Genomic DNA, 19084 nt, shown 5'->3' on the forward strand with positions numbered 1-19084 from the left:
ACTCAGTTTGAATTCTTGCTTCATCTAGTCACACTCAATTGAACATAGATGCCTGTGATCATTAAAGGCCACAGCTTTTTCTTGACAGTTTCATGGAATGGATCCAGAGCCACTCACTGTCTGAATTTCATATTCTGGTGGAATTGAAAGTACTGGCTGTGTAGCAAGATGACCTTTTCCTGAATTTCTTTTCCTCTTTCCCCTACCTGAAAATATATACTTACATCAGAGAAATCTTAATAACGAAGATCAGCATTATAAAAAGTGATAGGAAAGGTCATAATAGACAGCAGATATTAATTTAGTACAGGTAAGAAGCAGTTCTCTATATTTCCCATTATTCCATTATTTAAATATTTAGTATATTCAAGGACTCAAAATTGCTTTTCCTTTGAAGTGTAAAAATATAATTAGCATAATATTAAAATTTCTAGACTATTATTTAGGGGAAAGGATTTCATCTTCTTAGCTCTGTACTTCATTTAAAGTCACAAAGAAAAATGTATAATTTTCAAATACTAAGGCATTCTTCATTGATTTCTTTGTACAATTGTCAGGTTTTCATTCTCTCTTTCATGTTTATGATTATAAAAATGCCAGAACTTAACAGAGATTCAACTTCAATTTTATTGATTGAGTTAGATTCCTCCCACTCATCCAAATTCTTAAGAAAGTACCTTAGATACTCCTGGAAAGTGAATTTATTAATTCTTACTGTCCTATGATACTGTAAAGCAATGATTTTTTTTAATATAAGAAATTTTCCTGAGTCAGTGAAATCCTTGAAGGTACGATTGTTTCTACATTTTTATTTATATCCTCAGAAATTTAGTGAATTGCACATTAATAAATGCTTGTGTAATTGAATCAAGAACCAGCTATCTGTGCTCTTACTCTGGTTTTGTGAGATGGCTCAAACACTGAAAATATTCGAGTCGCACTTAAATCGTGTTAGCTTTGTGATCCTAAACCACTCACAAACCCTTTCTAGGACTCATTTTCCTCATTTGTCAAATGAAAGTGTTGGATCCAATGGATTCCAAGGTACTGATCAGCTTTACTAAGGGAGAACCCACTTATCAAGAAATGAAAGTAAGGTACTGTTGGCAACCAATTTCTCCACACATGTGTCTTCACAGAAATCGTTCCTAAGACTGAAATTGTTCCTTATTCTTCTTATTTGTTGATGAATCTTCTCTTAAAGATACATTGTATCATTGGCTTAAAGATTTCAATTGATTAGCAGTTAGTTCTCTCTCCACATGCTCCACATACATTACAAGGGTGACTATCAAGAAAACTGGCCCAGGTTTATAAAAGAGTAGGATTACAACTCTATATTTTCAACATATTCACTACAGTTAAGTAAAAGGAGGCAGTAGCTTCTCCCACAGATGAAAATTTTCTGTCCTTCTAAAATTTTCTCTCAGAATCTTACCTAGATTTCTCCAACTTATTCTTTATTATTTTGTATAGATTATATTAAATCCTCAATGTGTGTCAGAACAGAATGTAACCCATTTTTTAAAAAATTGGAGACACTGTATCCAAGAAGGATAGACATGAATTGTACGTGGATTATAATGCTAGCTCTAGTTCTCTAATGGCCCATTTCCCACAGTTATACATGATGATAATAGGCACAGCTAGATGTTGTTTTGATAGAATGCCAGTCCTAGAGTCAAGAAGACATAAATTCAAATTTTGCTTCAAACATTCACAAACTATATGATCTAGGGGCTAGTCATATAGCCTTCAATTTGTCTCAGTTTGCTCACTTGTAAAATGAGGAAAATAATAGCACCTGAAAAGGTTGATTTGATACTCAAATGAAATAATTATATGTTTGGCTCATTGCTTTGCACATAGCAAGCATATAAATGTCAGTTACTGTTATTATTATTAGACATATCTAAGATCATACCCTTTGCATTGCTCCTTCTGCACAATTCTTTACTAAGAATGTGTTCTCATTTATTCATACCAGAATTCATCTCAATAAGGCCCTTCATTGGGAACTTAACTATCTTAACATGTCCTATGATGATGAACAACATATATATTCAGAAACTATGTTATTCTCTATAATCACAATTATATATTTTCACTAGAAAAGAAATTGTTGTTAAAATAGTTTGTGATATTATTCATTTACTTATTTTTCTATCTCTTTGTTTACTTGTTTGTTCACTCATTCATTCATTTGTTTATGTGGAGTTTAGAGTTAATAAAAACAAAGCAAATTTATCAAGGTAGCCTACTCTCTTCCTCCCATTCATTTCTGGATCAAATTCATTGCCTACTGATAATGTCCAAGAAATATTTATTAATGGATGAGTTCTATTGCATATGTATGGGTGGGCAATAGATTAGCTTTATCCAGTTTTTTACCCTCCAGTATTGGTAGCTATTTCTTTCACTTTTGAATTAGTATCCATCTCATCAAGGAGACTCTGTCATGAAAGTGGGCTCAATTTAATCAACATGGTTTTATTTGCATGAAGGATGTTTTAGTATTCTCATAATAAAGTAAAATATTGAATTTTAGGAAAGAAAATACTTTTTTTTACAAATAAATATGCACTATTAGTAATAAAAAGAAAATGTTACTATATAATTCAAATATATGCATCTCAAACAGATCATATGTAAATGAAATTATGAAGACATCATTTAAAAGATGAAGTCATAGGAGACTATGTACCCTTCCATGAACCAGAGCAATTGTCACAAAAGAAAGGGTTAGGGTTAGGGTTAGGGTTAGGGTTAGATACTTTGCAATTATTAATTCATTTGATTTTCATAATAACCTTAAAATAGGTGCTATTTATTCTCATTTTACAGTTGAAGAAACTGAAGTTAAAAAAAAAAAAAGAATTAAGGCTTTTACTCAATCATGCAGCTAACAAGTATCATAGGCTGGGTCCAAACTCAAATCTTCCTGAATCCAGGTCCAGTGCTTTCTCTACAAGTATGATTTATAGTTAATCATATATAAATATGATTCTGTATAGGGTAAAAGATATTAAACTTAGCATACAACTATACTTCAGAGAAATCATAAAAAAAGTAAATATACAAAAAAATCAGCTGTTTGTGTTGGTAAAATACTGGAAACTAAAAGGATGACCACCAATTAGATAATTATTGAGCACATACTTGTTAATTTAGAAAATAATGATGTAAAAAGTCTCCTAAGTAGCTGTGTAATCTAGGAAAACTTACAAATTCTCTGTAAATCACTTTCCTCTTCTATAATTTTATGGTAGAAGTAATAGAGATTAAATTAAATAATTTTTAATGTTTCTCTGAGATGGAGCTTGAGCAGGTTAGATGGCACAGAGAACAGAGTGCCAGACTTGGTTTTTAGTAAGACCTGGGTTCCAATTTAGCTTTAGACATTTACTAGCTAAATGACTCTGGGAAACTCAGTTAACCCTGATTGCCACAGTTTCCTCAGCTGTAAAAAGAGTTAGAGAAAAAAATGGCAACTGAATATCAGAAAAGTTCTCCCCATCAAGATGGTTGAAGGAATAATGGGAAAAGATACTTAGTGAAGCATTTGGAAGAATGAAGTTTAGAATAAAATATTTTTCCTTCATTAGTGGTTTAAGATTTGTTTGCAGAATTGTGAAGATATAGACAAATAATTGTTTTAGTAGTCTTATGGTTGAAGAAGAAATAGAATCACCAATAGAGATTTAAATGAAATAAATGAAAAAATGAGTGAATGAATTTAAATGAAATAAATTTAAAAATAACTATCAAAAGATTGGCTTATGCTCAAAATAATATATTTCCTTATTTACCTATCATTTTGAAATGTTATTTACATACAGAAATTTCCCAAGAAGAGTCTTTAATTAACATTTTGGAATGATATTTTGGAATCTTCTTGAAATTTAAGAAACAGATTAAAAAAAACAAAAAGAAGAAGAAGAAGACATAACATATGTCGGGTGCAAACATCACAAATCCCTGTGTCCTCCCTAGTCTATAAATCAACACATAAGGTAAAGAATTTTTTTACCACTATCATTCCTAGCTAGCATATAAGGTATGATCATGAATTCAGGTACTTCAATAGCTATAAAAAGTGTGATGCTCATAGAGAGAGAAGTGTCAGATTTGCTTATTTAAATTTTCTTTGTTTAAACTTTTCAGGTTTAAAATCCTTCCTATGAGAGCCTATTGATTTTCAACTTGTGTGTGTTCCAGTTTCTATGTAGTTAGCATTGTTTATTTAAGGGGGGGTACTTATAATAATGATGAGCTTTGCTTAAGGATATTTAGTGGTTCTAAAACTGAATTTCCTTGAGTGAGACTATCATCCTGAATTACTGACCTTGATACTGGGAACTGCACCAGCCTTTGGAAAAGAGAGTCTTTTTTTTTGGGGGGGGGGAGGATGGGGGAGGAACGGTGACAAGGATCCCATTGGCATTCTGCAAAGTCTATAGACATCTTCTCAAAATAATGTTTTAAAATACATAATATATAATCACAAAATAATATAAAACCATTTTATTGATTTGAAGATAGAATTACTTCCACCCAAGTTCACCACTCCATATACATTTATCATTTATCAGCAGATCCCTTGGTGGTCCCAGGCTGAATTACTGAATCACTGAATTAGAGGGATTTAAGACTTATCCTAAAAGAATTATTACCAGTTGCAAACTGGAACACACTCAAGCTGAATAAGATCAAAGTAGGATTTTAAACTCCAAAAATTTAAAATTAGAGTAAATCCAAATAAGCTAATCTGGAACCAATCTCTCTGTGTGAACTTTACATTCGCTACAACTATTTAAGTAGTTGTATTCATGGCCTTGGTATGCTAGCTAAGAATGATAGTAATGAAAAATTCTAATTTAAATGTGAGTTTAAATTCAAACTAGGTAAGAACCAGGGATCTGATTTGGATTTGTGATGTTTGCAAAAGAGATATGACAATTTAAAAAAAAAATCTGCTACTAAGAGGAATGAAGACTTAATAACTAATCCTGTCTATTCATGTGAATCCAATTAAATTCAATATATACTTTCTAAGTGCTACACTGGACAAAACATTGTGCTTGAAGGGAAGCAAGTCAAACTTTTATTAAGTAAATTTAGATAAAATTACTCATGCCCTTGTGGTATTTACAGATGGTAGAATAAATATCTATCAATAAAATTAAATAATACAGTATGTGTATTAGAGTAATAATAATTATTATTGAAACAACAGCAATAACATGGCATAGAAGAACCAACAAGTCTTGGGTTCATCTCCTGCCTCTAGAAATTAGTTTTATGATCCTGAGCATATAATTTAATGCCTCACATAAAATTGTTTTAGTTACAAATGTATGAATTTTCACAAAAGGAGCTCTCCATATGAATGTAATCCCTGGTTTGGATTGATAAACACATAAAGATGTAGAATGATTGATAGCTCATAGAATCCTAAAAAACTTCTGAATCATCATACACATACATATACAAATGCATGTACATACATAAATACGTATAAACCATTTATATTATTTTGTTGGAATTAGCATAGTTAGTATGATCCTATTTAATAAATAATGAAATTAAAGCTTGAGTTTTTAAGGTGACTTTTCCAGAAAGCAAATGTCAGCCTTGGAATTCTAACCTATTGAAGGAAGAAAGGCTAGATAGAAAGAAGACAAGAAGAAAAGAGGAATGAAAAAAGGAAAGAAGGAAGAAAGAAAGGAAAGAAGGAAGGAAGGAAGGAAGGAAGGAAGGAAGGAAGGAAGGAAGGAAGGAAGGAAGGAAGGAAGGAAGGAAGGAAGGAAGGAAGGAAGGAAGGAAGGAAGGAAGGAAGGAGGAAGGAGGAAGGAAGGAAGGAAGGAAGGAAGGAAGGAAGGAAGGAAGGAAGGAAGGAAGGAAGGAAGGAAGGAAAGAAGAGGACTACCTCTTGGCTGCTGAAGGAGGTGTATGTATGATTGTTATTTCTATACCCTCTTTCTAAGACTTATGGACATGTATAATTCCTCATGTTGATTCATATTGTTTGCTACATCACTACTAGCCTGTGTTATATTACTATGTGCTTATGTAATACTTCCCATGCTGATGGATTTATGTATACTTCTTTTAATTACCCTTCAGCCCAGAGGAAACCTGCTAACAATATCTGGTTTGACTCCCCATTTCCCTTTGATGTTCTCACCTCTCTTCCTGAGAAGTCAGAGAGGGCATTGCCAGATCGGAAAAGTATACTTGAAACAAGGATACTTACAAAAGGGTGTTTTCTCAGTGTAGCTGATGAGATAATGGTTCTCTAGTTCACCCATACTTAGTGTGCTGTAATGACATAATCATACTGAGGTATTTAAGGGCTGAGAGGACTGGAAGTAAGACATTCTATTTTTGACCATCCTCCTGGTGGCTCTCCTGCCTCCTGCACTCCTCTACTAAGATCAAGACTGGGCCAGTATAAAGACTCTAGACTCTATTCCTGACCATTCTCATAGTCTCTGTCCTGCTGAGACCAAGACCTGTCCAAAGGACCTCCAGAAAGCTAGCCCAAACATTACACAGAGGGAGGATAGGAACAAAGGAAGAAGATAGAGGGATAAGCAGTTGATGAGACATAACATTTGAGAAGTAGGGATAGCTTTTCATTAATAAGAGCAGAAATGGTGTTGATGATGCTAAAAAAAAATTGAGTAACAGAAATGGAGTAGTCAGGATCTTATACTGATGGTCCCAACTTTTTCAATAAAGTAGAAATGTCAGACATATAACCTAAATATGGTATCTGGGAGTCTCATTGGTGACAAAAAGAGAAAAAAGAATCATTTAGCAGTCTCTGAGGAAAATGTGAAAATTGCTTATTATATCGCAGTTATGATTCAGATAAAGTTATGTATCAATAAAGCTATACTGAATGAAATCAGTTCAACCTAGTGATTTTTTTTTCACTGATATTAACTTGAGAGCAAGATTAGAGAAATTTGATAGTGAGTCAGGAGGGATATTTAGGGATCACGATTTGTAGGTTAGGAATTAGTGTAGGTCAGGGAGATAAGGAAAATAATTATCTATTAAGATAGTGAATGAAATATTAAAAACCACATAGGTCTGTTAGGACAAAGATTGCATAAGAGAGAAGGAATGAAACATTAAATCTTTTAAGCCAATCCAAGTCTTTTATTTCTTCTTTTAAGACAATGAACATCATGATACATCTGATTGTTAGCAAGAAAGTGAGCATGGAGAAATGTCCAAAGCATGGAGTTTCAAGGTGGCAAAATCTTTAGAAATGCTGAGGACTATTTGATTGAGATATAACAGATGAAGAAGTTGTTGGAACTGAGAATAAGGCACCCTGTGATTAGACCATGAGGAGATTTGTCAATGTAAATACTGACATGCTAAAATAATTGTTGGGGCCATAATACTCAAGTTGTTGAAAAAGTTGGGGAAACCACCTGAAGGTTGTTTTTTTAAACAGTAACAAGGATGAGAAGAGGGTTGTTGCCATAAAGGGGACTTTTTGATCCTTAGAAAAAAGAGCTTTGTGTGATCAGAGGGCAGGGATCAGAGAATCACAGATTTCAAGCTATTAGAAACTTTAGTGATTATCTAATCCCACCCCCTTCATTTTCCTGATGAGGAAACAAGTCTACAAAAAGAAATTGAACAATAATTAACTCTTGAAGAAATAATTTCCAAGGCCAGTTGAATTTATAATCAAATTCTACCAAACATTTAAAGTAAAATTAATCCCAACAATATCAAACTATCTGGGAAAATAGGGAAAGAAAGTATCTTATCAAATTCCTTTTAAAACACAATTATGGTGTTGATACCTAAGCCAGGTAGTCATAACAGAAAAAGAAAATTATAGACCAATTTCTCTAATGAATATTGATGCAAAAAACTTAAATAAAATGTTAGCAAAGAGATTACAGCAAATTATCAGGATAACACTCCATGACCATGTAGGATTTATACCAGGAATGCATGGCTGGTTTAATATTAGAATAGCTATTAGCATAATTGACTATATCAATAAACAAACTAACAAAAATCATATGATTATTTCTGAAAAAATCCAATACCCATTCCTATTAAAAACACTAGAGAGCATAGGAATAAGTGGAATTTTCCTTAAAATGATCACTATTTAAAACCATTGGCAAGCGCCATATATAATGGGAATGAATTAGAACCATTCCCAATAATATCAGAGATGAAATAATATTGCCTACTATTACCATAACTATTCAATATTGTATTAGAAATGTTAGCTTTAGTAATAAGAAAAGTAAAAAAAAAATTAAAGAAATTAGAGTCAGTAATGAAGTAACCAAATTATCACTCTTTGCAGATCATATGATGGTATATTTAGAGAATCTTAGAATATAAATTACAAGTCTACTAGAAACAACTCACACCTTTAGCAAAGTTGCAGGATAAAAAATAAATCCACATAAGTCATCAGCAAGAAATACAAAGAGAACTTCCATTTAAAATAACTGTAGATAATATAATTGGGAATGTACTTGCTAAGACAAAGTCAGGAACTATATAAACACAATTACTGCTGGAACTCTATCTTCCCAAAAATCAGCCGGAGTCAGGATCACTAAACGTCTTTATTCTTGATCTTTACCTGTAAAGATCAACCCTCCAACGCCAGGTCATGAGTTCGAGAGAGCTTGAGTTCCATGACCCAAGTTTCTCCTCCTACTCCTCCCACACAAGTCACTTCCCCCTCTTTGTCCCACCAATCAAGTCAGCACAGAACAGCTGGGGAGGGTCAACCTTCAAACAAGTTAATAGGGAACTGTCCAATTGGCAATTAGTCTCACATGCTTCATTATCCAAGTGCATTGCTCAGTTCTAGCCCTTTACATAATGCTTTCCACACAAATAAAATCAGATATGATCTCTTGGAAAAATATCAAGTACTCATGGGTAGGCTGAACTTATATAATAAAAATGTCAATACTACCTAAATTAATCTACTTATCAGTTCCAAACCAATCAAACTACCAAGAAATTTTATAGAGCTAGAAAAAATAAAAACAATGTTCAACTGGAAGAACAAAAGGTCAAGAATGTCAAGGGAATTAATGAAAAAAATTGGAAATGAAGGTGGCCTAGGTTTACCTGATCTAAAACTATATTATAAAGCAGAGGTCATCAAAACCATTTGATACTAGATAAGAAACAGAGTAGTCAATCCATGGAATAGATTAGGTTCACAAGACACAATAGTCAAGGAATATAGGAATCTAGAGTTTATAATCTAAAAACCCCAGCTTCTGGGATAAGAACTCAGTATGTGACAAAAATTGCTGGGAAAATTGGAAATTAGTATGGCATAAATTAGGCATTGACCTACACCTAACATTCTTTACCAAGATAAGGTTGAAATGGGTTCGTGGTTTCAATGTAAAGAGTGATATTATAAGCAAATTAGAAGAAAAAAATTAGTCTACCTCTCAGATATGTGAAGTAGGAAGGAATTTGTGGCCTAAGAAAAACTAGAGTACGTTATGGAATTGCAACATGTATAATTTTGATTATATTAAATTAAAAAGTTTTTGTACAAACAACCAATGCAAATAAGATTAGGAGGGAAGCAGAAAACTGAGGGAAAATTTTTACATCCAAGGGTTCTAATAAAGAGCTCATTTCTAAAATATATAGAGAATTGACTTAAATTTATAAGAAGAAAAAAAAAGATTCTCCAACTGATAAATGGCCAACGGATGTGAACAGACAATTTTCAGGTGAAGAAATTAAAATCATTTCTAGTCATATGAAAAAGTACTTTAAATCACTATTGAGCAGAGAAATGCAATTAAGATAAATTCTGAAGTACCACTAAATACCTCTCAGAATGGCTTAGATGATAGGAAGAGATAATGATAAATGTTGTAGGGGATGTTGGATAACTGCGACACTAGTACATTGTGGGTGGAGTTCTGAACTGACCCAACCATTCTGGAGATCAATATAGAACTATGCCCAAAGGGCTTTCAATCTGGGCACACCTTTGATTCAGGACTATATCCCAAAGAGATCACAGAAAAAGGAAAAGGACCTACATGAGCAAAAATTGTTCATAGCAATCCTTTTCAGAGTGGCAAGGAATTGGAAACTCAGTAGATACAGATCAGTTGGGGAATAGCTGAAAAAGTTATGATATGTGAATGTTACAAAATATTATTGTTCTATAAGATATGATCAGCAGAATGATTTCATAAAGGCCTTGAGAGACTTACACGAATTGAGGCTAAGTGAAGTGAGTAGAACCAAGAAAATATTGCATATAGCAACAAGATTATATGATGATCAATTCTGATGGAAGAGGCTCTTTTCAACAGAAGGTTATTCAGGCCAGTTTCAATGAACTTGTGATGGAAAGAACTATCTGCATCCAGAGAGTGGGCTGAGGGGACTGAGTATGGGTCACAACATAGTATTTTCACTTTTTTTGTTATTTGCTTGTATTTTCTGTTTTCTCATTTTTTTTCCCTTTTTGATTTGATTTTTCTTGTGCAGCATAATTGTGGAAAAATATATATATACAAGAATTGCATATTTGACACATGTTTGACATATATTTCTGCCTAGAGGAGAAGGTGAGGAAAGAGAGGAAAACAAGGTTTTGTAAGGGTGAATGTTGAAAACCAAAATATATGCATAATTTGACAATAAAAGACTTTAAATAATAATAAAAAAAGTTTCAACAAAAATTTCAAGGTAACAAGTAATAAACAGCAGGGCAGCTATTTTGATTCCAAACCCAGAATGTGCTTCTAATTTCTTTAAGCCCTAAAAGCAGTAGAAACTGGGATTTAGGGAGGGGACACTATAAAGCACATCAATGGAGACTACCAAAAAATAAATTATTCTTTAAAAAATGTTTCTGCTAAATTAATGACAATGAAGGTTTTCTTTTAACTTGAAGATGTTAGAGAGCATGTTAACAAAATGTCAAGGAAAATAGAAAAAAAAGAACAATGAAACAGACAAGATAAAGGAGACTCAGAATTAATAGAATTCAATATTCAATAAATCTGAAGATATAAATTGCTTAGAACTAGAATTTCCTATATGAAAAATGAAAAGTATGCTGGAAAAAATTATATTAGTTTTCCCAAAAGTCCATCCATGTATTGAAAGAATGAAGCATTTATTAAGTACTTACTATGTGCAAAATATAGAATAGAGAAGTGAGACAGTTCCTGTTCTCAAGAAACTCAGATTCCAATGAGGAAAAGAAGGCATTGAAGAGACAAATGAGATGGAGAGGTCCTATGGTCCCTAAGAGTGCAAGAATACAGATGCAATGCCTTTTCTTTAATGTTATTTCCCACCGATAAAATCACTTCAGTTTTTGATACTGAATCAGTGGACAGTGACAAGAAATCTGGTGACAAAATTTTCTTGTTCTGATTTTCAAAAGATGTTGCTGTAGCACCTGTAAGAGCCATAACTATATTTCTGGAGTGGCTGCTTCCAAAGATGATGACTTTGAACATTTTATTGGAAATGTGCTTATTCCTCTGGCTGCTCACTTCATATATTTTGCCTAATTTGTAGACATATCAATTCTTCCAGGTAATAAACATACGATACATGGTAGGATGTTTCCTTTGTCTTTGATGGTGAAATTCATTATTAATCTCTGCCCTCCTAAAGCCCTCTCCCTGCCATTTGTCATGACATCTCTTCTATATGTCTATGCCCTCCTACTTTTCCAAATATCAGTTATATTTAAGAGAATGATTCCCTTCCTCTTGAGAGAGGATAAGTGGTTTTTCTAACTAGATAAACCAAATCTTTGTTGCTTATAACTATCGTAAGATTTCCATTTTGATTTACATCTCTCTTCTAATATGAAAATAAGATTTCTCCCCTTCTTTGACCTTTTTTCACCCTTCCTCTTCCATTTTCTTAGAGGCAATCTTTTTTTCCCTTTAGAACACAGGAATTATTTTCCTTTCATTGTTTGCCTTTTACTTGATTAGAGTATCTCTCATATTCCATGTACATTATTTTTCTCCCTTATGCACCCTTCCATTCTATCATTTAATGTCCTAAAAGTGCTGAGTCACTTGCTGACAAGATTTTATGATGCTTAATGGCATATTTTCTTCTACTTTCGTGAGATAGTACCTCCTTGTGTACTTTTACAAAGACTCTCTTAATGGTTCTTTGATGTTATTTTGTTGCTTATGTCTTTGATTCCTGAGTTTTTTTGTTTGTTTTTGTTTTTTACCTTTCTCATATTGCTGTTGTACAGAATATTTGTAAAGGAATTAATTTATTATGGATTTCTTTTCTTTCTAGGAATTCTTCATATATCTCTCTTTTTAAAATTGAATAAGCATTATTTTTGTTACTATAGTTAGGGCTATGTTTAAGTGAGAGAGGGCTGTGCAATGCTACCTTCCTCACTTTTCCCTCCAGAACCATCTGAGTCCAGTAGCAAGCTATGGATCAAGAAGATTAGAGATATCCTTGGATGAAATGGGAGACCTTGGTCTTTTTAAGCTAAGGTTTTCAACAGGTCACAGTTTGATTGAGACCAGACTCATTCAGTGCTTAAGACTTGGTAGCAATTGAGATAAAGAATCTCTTCTTTAGCCTAATCCAAATAAAATTTAAATAAAGAAAAAAAAAATAATGCATTGGTCTGGGAGGGGAAGACCTCCAGATTAATGGCCAAAGCAAAAAGGATTCCTATTTACATTCAACCTGAGTCAATTAGGAATCAAACAAAGATCAAAGGGGGCTTGATTTAGGATCTATTGGGGACAGATTAGAATCAGATTAGTTTTATTTCAAGGCCTGGTCCTTAAGAAAGAAATCTAGTCAGTAAACCCCAAGATATTTTGGGAGGGTTTAGAGATACAAAAGAGAAACAAAAAGGCTTTTGCAGAGTGTTTCCTTCTTTATAACAATTTGTTTTCTTTTACATTCAAATGTCTTTCTGAGAGTCACTTGAATTTGTGGTTTTTGGAAATATTATCATATGTCAGAGTACACAGCTTATCATTTTTTTTTGTTTGTTTTGTTTTGTTGTTTCCCCTGAAGGTAATTTGGATATTTTTTTGACTGGTATTCTTGTTTTCTGTGTTCACAGTTCTAGGAAGATTTTTGTTATTTCTTTCATTATAGTGTTGAGATTTTTTTGACTTTTGCAAGTCTGGATAATTTGAAATCTTTAAGCTCTTTCTACATTTCTTGTCTGTATTCTTTGCTATGGATTTTTTTTTTAACATTGCTGTTTTTACTTTTCATAATTCAAATTACCTTTACTTTTTGAATTTGCATTCTCAATCAATTATTCTTTTTTTTTTCCCTCTTTGGTGAGAATTGCCACTGTAGATTTGAATTTTTTTATCCTCCTAATTATTTTTGCTATACAAGTCATCATCACTCATTACTCTCATTATTCTTATTTCTCATTCAAACCAATTATGAAGATTCTTCTATAATTTGGGAATTAACAAATCTCTCTGCCTCATTCATTTTCCTTTGTCTTTTAATTTTTATTCAAAGAAGTGTAGGCTCATCAAATTACCTGAAGGCCATATTCCTTTCAAATATTTTTCTCATTTTATATCTGTTTATGTTGAAGGACTTTATGTTGTATATTTTATATTTCAGTTTCATTTTCTTATCATCTCCTATTGCTCAGTTTTTGACTCCTTTTCTTCTTATTTAGATTTGCATTTGATATTAAATCTACATAATCTTGCTCCAGTGCTAGACAGTCACATTTCACCAGCTTAAATCTCTTCTCCAGGTTGTTTTTGGATGGTAAGGAAGACTTGACATATTATTAGCCACATTATAAAAGAACTAAAATTCAAAAATTAAGAAAGTAAGAAAATTACACTTTAGTTTTGACTCAAAGTTCATCTCTCTTGAGACAGATAGTATTTTTTCATTGTAAGTCATTTGGAATTGTCTTGCTTCATTGTATTGATCAAAGTAGCTAAGTCTTTCACAATTGATTATCATAACAAAATTGCTCTTCCTGTACACTGTGATTTCCTGGTTCTCACTTCATTTCATAAAAGTTAATATAAGTCTTTCTATGATTTTTCTGAAAATAATAATTGGTTTTTTTATTTCTTATAGCAAAATAGTATTCCATCACAATCACATGCCATAATTTATTCAGTAATTTCCCAGTAGTTGAGCATTCCTTTAATTTAACATTCTTTGTCACCACAAAAAAAAAAAAAAAAGCTGTTATCTTTTTATAAACATAGATCCTTTATCTTTTTATTTAATCTCTTCAGGATATACATCTACTAGTGGTATTATCTGCCCAAACACTATGTGTAGTTTTATAGCCATTTGGCCATACCTTCAGATTATTCTCCAGAAAGGTTGGACTAGTTCACAATTCCAGCAATAAGTTCCAACTGTATCAAATTCCTCTCATTTTCTCCAGCATTTGTTAATTTTAATTCATGATGTAGTAGCTCAGAGTTGTTTTAATTTTTTTTCTCTAACTTACATGAACAGATGCTAAATGAAATGAGCAGAACCAGGAAATCATTGTACACGACAACATCAATATTATACAATGATCAAATCTGATGAACATGACTCTTTCCAACAATGAGATGATTGAAGCCAGTTTCAATGATCTTGTGATGAAGAGAGCTATCTAAACCCAGAGAGAGGACTGTGGGAACTGTATGTGGATCACAACATTACATTCTCACTCTTTTTGTTGTTCACTTGCATTTTGTTTCCTTACTTACTTACTTTCTTTCTTTTTTATTTGATTTCTCTTGTGCAGCAAGAGAATTGTATAAATATGTTTATACATATTGGATTTAACATGTATTGAATTGCTTGCTGTTTAGGGGAGGAGATGGGTGGAAGGAGGAGAAAATCTGAAACACAAGGCTATGCAGAGGTCAATGTCAAATTATCAGTGCATATATTTTGAAAATAAAAAGCTTTATAATTTTTTTTCTAATTACTATGATTTGAAGCCTTTTTCATGTGATAATTGACAGCTTTGATTTCTTCATATCATTTGACCATTTGCCAATTTGGGAATGACTCTTATTTTTATAAGTTTGACTGTTTTCTTCTGATTTGAGAAATGAGATTTTAATTAGAGAAACTTGTAAAACATTTTGATATTACTTCTTTGTTTTTGGAAAACTGTAGTTTCATTATTTCCTTTTTGGTTTTTAAAAATTATTTTAAAATAATATAGCATTTTAGTTTTACCCAAATACATTACAAGATAATTTTTAGTATTCTTTTTTAAAAAAATTACTTTGAGTTCCAAAGTTTTCTCCCTTCTTCACTCCTTCTTTCCCCCTCTTTCAAGAAGAAAGGCAACTTGATCTCATTTATACATGTGACATATTTCCATATTAATCTTAGTTGTGAAAGAAAAAACAGATCAAAAGAAAAAAACACAAAAAAGAATAAAGGAGGTGAAAAATATGCTTCTGTCTGCAATCTGAGTTCATCAGTTCTTTATCTGATTATGAATAGCATTTTCCTTTGAAAGTTCTTTGTACTTGCATTAGATCATCTTATTCCTGAGAATTAAGTCAATGAGAGATGATCATCATATAATCTTGTTGACATTATGTACAATATTTTCCTGGATCTGCTCATTTCACTTTGCATCAGTTTGTACACATCTTTTCAGATTTTTCTGAAATCTGCCTTCTCATCATTTTTGCACAATAGCATTCCATTACATTCATATACTATATCTTATTCAGCCATTCCCCAATTGGTAAGCATACTTTCAATTACCAATGTTTTGCTACCATGAAAAGGGCTACTATAAATATTTTTGTATGTGTAGATCTTTTTCCTCTTTTTTAATGATTTTTTGGGGGTTATAGACCCAGTAGTGATGCTGCTAATCAAAGATATGCACTGTTTAGTTGTCCTATAAGCAAAATTCCAAATTCTTCTTTAGAATTATTGGATCAGTCCACAACTCCACCATTAATACATTAATATCCAGACTTTCCCATGTTCTCTCCAACATGTATCACTTTCCTTTTTTTTTTTTTTTCATATTGGCCAATATGATAGTTATGTGGTAGTATGTCAGAGCTGTTTTAAGTTGTATTTCTTTAATCAAAAGAGATGCAAAGCAAAACTTCTTAAAATATGAATCACAAGCCCCTATGAGATTATGTAAGTAAATGTAGGGGTCACCAAATTGTAATTTATTATCAATATACTTTAATTCGTATGCCTATTTTATATACCTATATACTTGAGGGTCACATAAAAATGTTTTGAGCAAATATTGGTCATGAATGAAAAAGTTTAAGATGCCAAGATTTAGAATACTTCTTCATATGACTATAGATAGTTTTGATTTCTTCAATTGAATACTGCCTGTTCTGTGAGCTAGATGATACAGTGAATAGAGCACCAGCCCTGGAGTCATGAGGAACTGAGTAAAAATCCAGGCTCACTTACTAGATGTATGACTTTGGGCAAGTCATTTAACCTCAATTTCCTCCTCCTAAAAAGGACAAAACCAAAGCAAACAGAAAACAATAACAAAAAGATATCTTCTATTTTAGCAAGGCTTGGAAAGATTTACATGAACTGATGCTGTCTGAAGCAAGGAGAAACAGGAAAACACTGTGCAAAATAACAACAGCTATGATAGACTTGGGTCCAAAGCAATGCCAGTAAACTTTGAATGGAAAATGCTATCCACTTACAAAAAGAGAACTATAAAGACTGAATGTAAATCAACACAGCTTGGATTTTTCCCCCCTTCAGTTCCTTCCATGGTCTGTTTTCCCAACATGATGTGTATGGGAATATGTAAAAAAAAAAAAAATGGACATGTATAGCAAAACAAATTTATTTTACATGTCAATGGGGAAAATAAAAAGTAATTTTAAAAATAAAAGAAAATTTTTAAAAAGAAAACTTCCTCTTTTTATCCTTTGACCATTTATTTATTGAGTAATGGCTTATATTATATTATATGGCTCAGTTCTGTAAATATCTGAATTGTTTCCCATCTTTGGATTGTTTAGCAGCTTTCTGCTTTCATTCTAATGTTGGTTGCATTGGGTTTGTTGGTACAAAACATTTTTAATTTAATATGACAAATATGGTTTTGTATTTTGTAAAGTTCTCTATCTCTTGTTCCAGGGAGAATTTTTCCCCTTCCCATATGTAGAGGGCTGAAACTGAATCAGACAAGAGAGCTTAAAAGCTCTTAAAGCTTAAAGCTACCTATTTGATGTGAGACAATGGCTCTATTAGCAATTTGGACAATGGCTCTCCTCACCATTGGTGCTTACTGAATGTTTGGTAGTGTGATAATCATAGTCAAGGACTGGACAGGGAAAGAGAGAGTCAGAAGCACTTGGTGGCAGGATGAGGAGGAGAGAGGCTGGTGACTGAGTACTCCAAAATCTAGGAGAGATCTTTGGCAAGCCTCTTGGCAGTTTGCCTGCCTCCTTCACTTTTCCCCCTAAAGACCAAGGACTTTGATTTATCCTAACTAAGGCTGACCCTGAAGCCCTTCAGGGAGCTAGCCCATACTTTACACTATAGGTTGGACAGGTAGACTATATCCTGCTCTTCTAATTATGGTGTCACTTTTTACATTTAAATCATATACCCATTTAGACTTTATCTTTGTACACAATATGAGATGTTGGTCGATACTGTCTCTCTCGTCTCTCTTTATCCATCTCCATCTCTCTCTCTTCCTCTCTCTCTCTCTCTTCCTTTTTCCCTCTGCCTCTACCTCTCCCTTTCCCTCTTCATCCTCTCTCTCTTTCTCTGTCTTTCTCTTCTCTGTTTGTCTCTTTCTCTGTGTATCTCTCTGTCTTTTCTGTTTCTTCTCAAGTCTATTTTGCTCTTGTTCCCTGCCTCTTTTAATGTGCCCTCCCTTTTATCATTCTTCCTCCCATGTCTTTTTTTTTACTTTCTCTATTTTTATATTGAATAAGTTTCTAAACCCAACTGAGTATGTTTGTGTACACACACATACACACACACACACACACACACACACGTGTGTGTGTGTTCATCTCTTTGAACCAATTCTAAAATGAGAGTAAGAATTGCCTGACATTCCTATTCCCCCTCTCCCATTTTAAAAGTCCTTCCTTGTATACTTCTTTTATGTGAGAAAAATTTACCTTTCCCTTCACTTTCCTGAGAGTTTATTCCTCCTTTTTACTTCTAATTTTTTTTTTTTTTGATAAGGCAATTGGGGTTAAGTGACGTGCCCAGGGTCATATGACTAAGTAATATAAAGTGTAGGAAGGATGGATTTGAACTCCATACCTTCAGACTGAGCCAGTCTGTTATCTGGTATATCCACTGTGCCATTTAGCTGCCTCATCCCACACAGTTTATTCGGAAATCATCCCAACATAATTGACTTACACCCATACCTCCTAACTATGGAGACTCCTTCTAACTGTCCTAATAATGATAAAACTTTTAGGAGTCAAACATATAACTTTCTCATATATGAAGATAAACCATTTAACTTTAATAAGTCCACTATTTAATAAATAGTAGACTACTATTTACTTTTGATTTGATTGTCAAATTTTCTACTCATCTATTTTCTTCATCAAGAATGCTTGGAAATCCTTTATTTCATTAAATAGAATTTTCCCCACAAAGGATTACTGGGTAGTTTATTCTTAGTTGTAATCCTAACTCTTTTGCCTTCTGGCATAATTTATTCTAAGCTCTCCTTTAACAGAAGCTTCTCTCTGTGCTTCTGTCTCTCTGTATTTCCTTCCTTCCCTCCTTTTTTTTTTTCTTTCTCTTCATCTTCTTTTTTTTAGAAAAGTTATTGTGATGGTTCATATGTAATGGAACAGGATATTTCTGAAATGATTGTGAACTCAAACATTATACTCTGCAAAATCCACCTGCAGTCAAGATACAAAATGACCTTTTAACCTTCCTAAATCTCTTTATTCTTCTTCAAATCTTTGTGAAAAATCCCTGACACTTCCAAGTCAGTAATACTGATGACTTTGGATATTGGAAAATTCAGTCTTTTATATCTCAATTTCCATACTAATTACATTAC

Source organism: Sminthopsis crassicaudata, chromosome 6, assembly GCF_048593235.1.
Source record: "Sminthopsis crassicaudata isolate SCR6 chromosome 6, ASM4859323v1, whole genome shotgun sequence".
Classification (NCBI taxonomy): domain Eukaryota; kingdom Metazoa; phylum Chordata; class Mammalia; order Dasyuromorphia; family Dasyuridae; genus Sminthopsis; species Sminthopsis crassicaudata.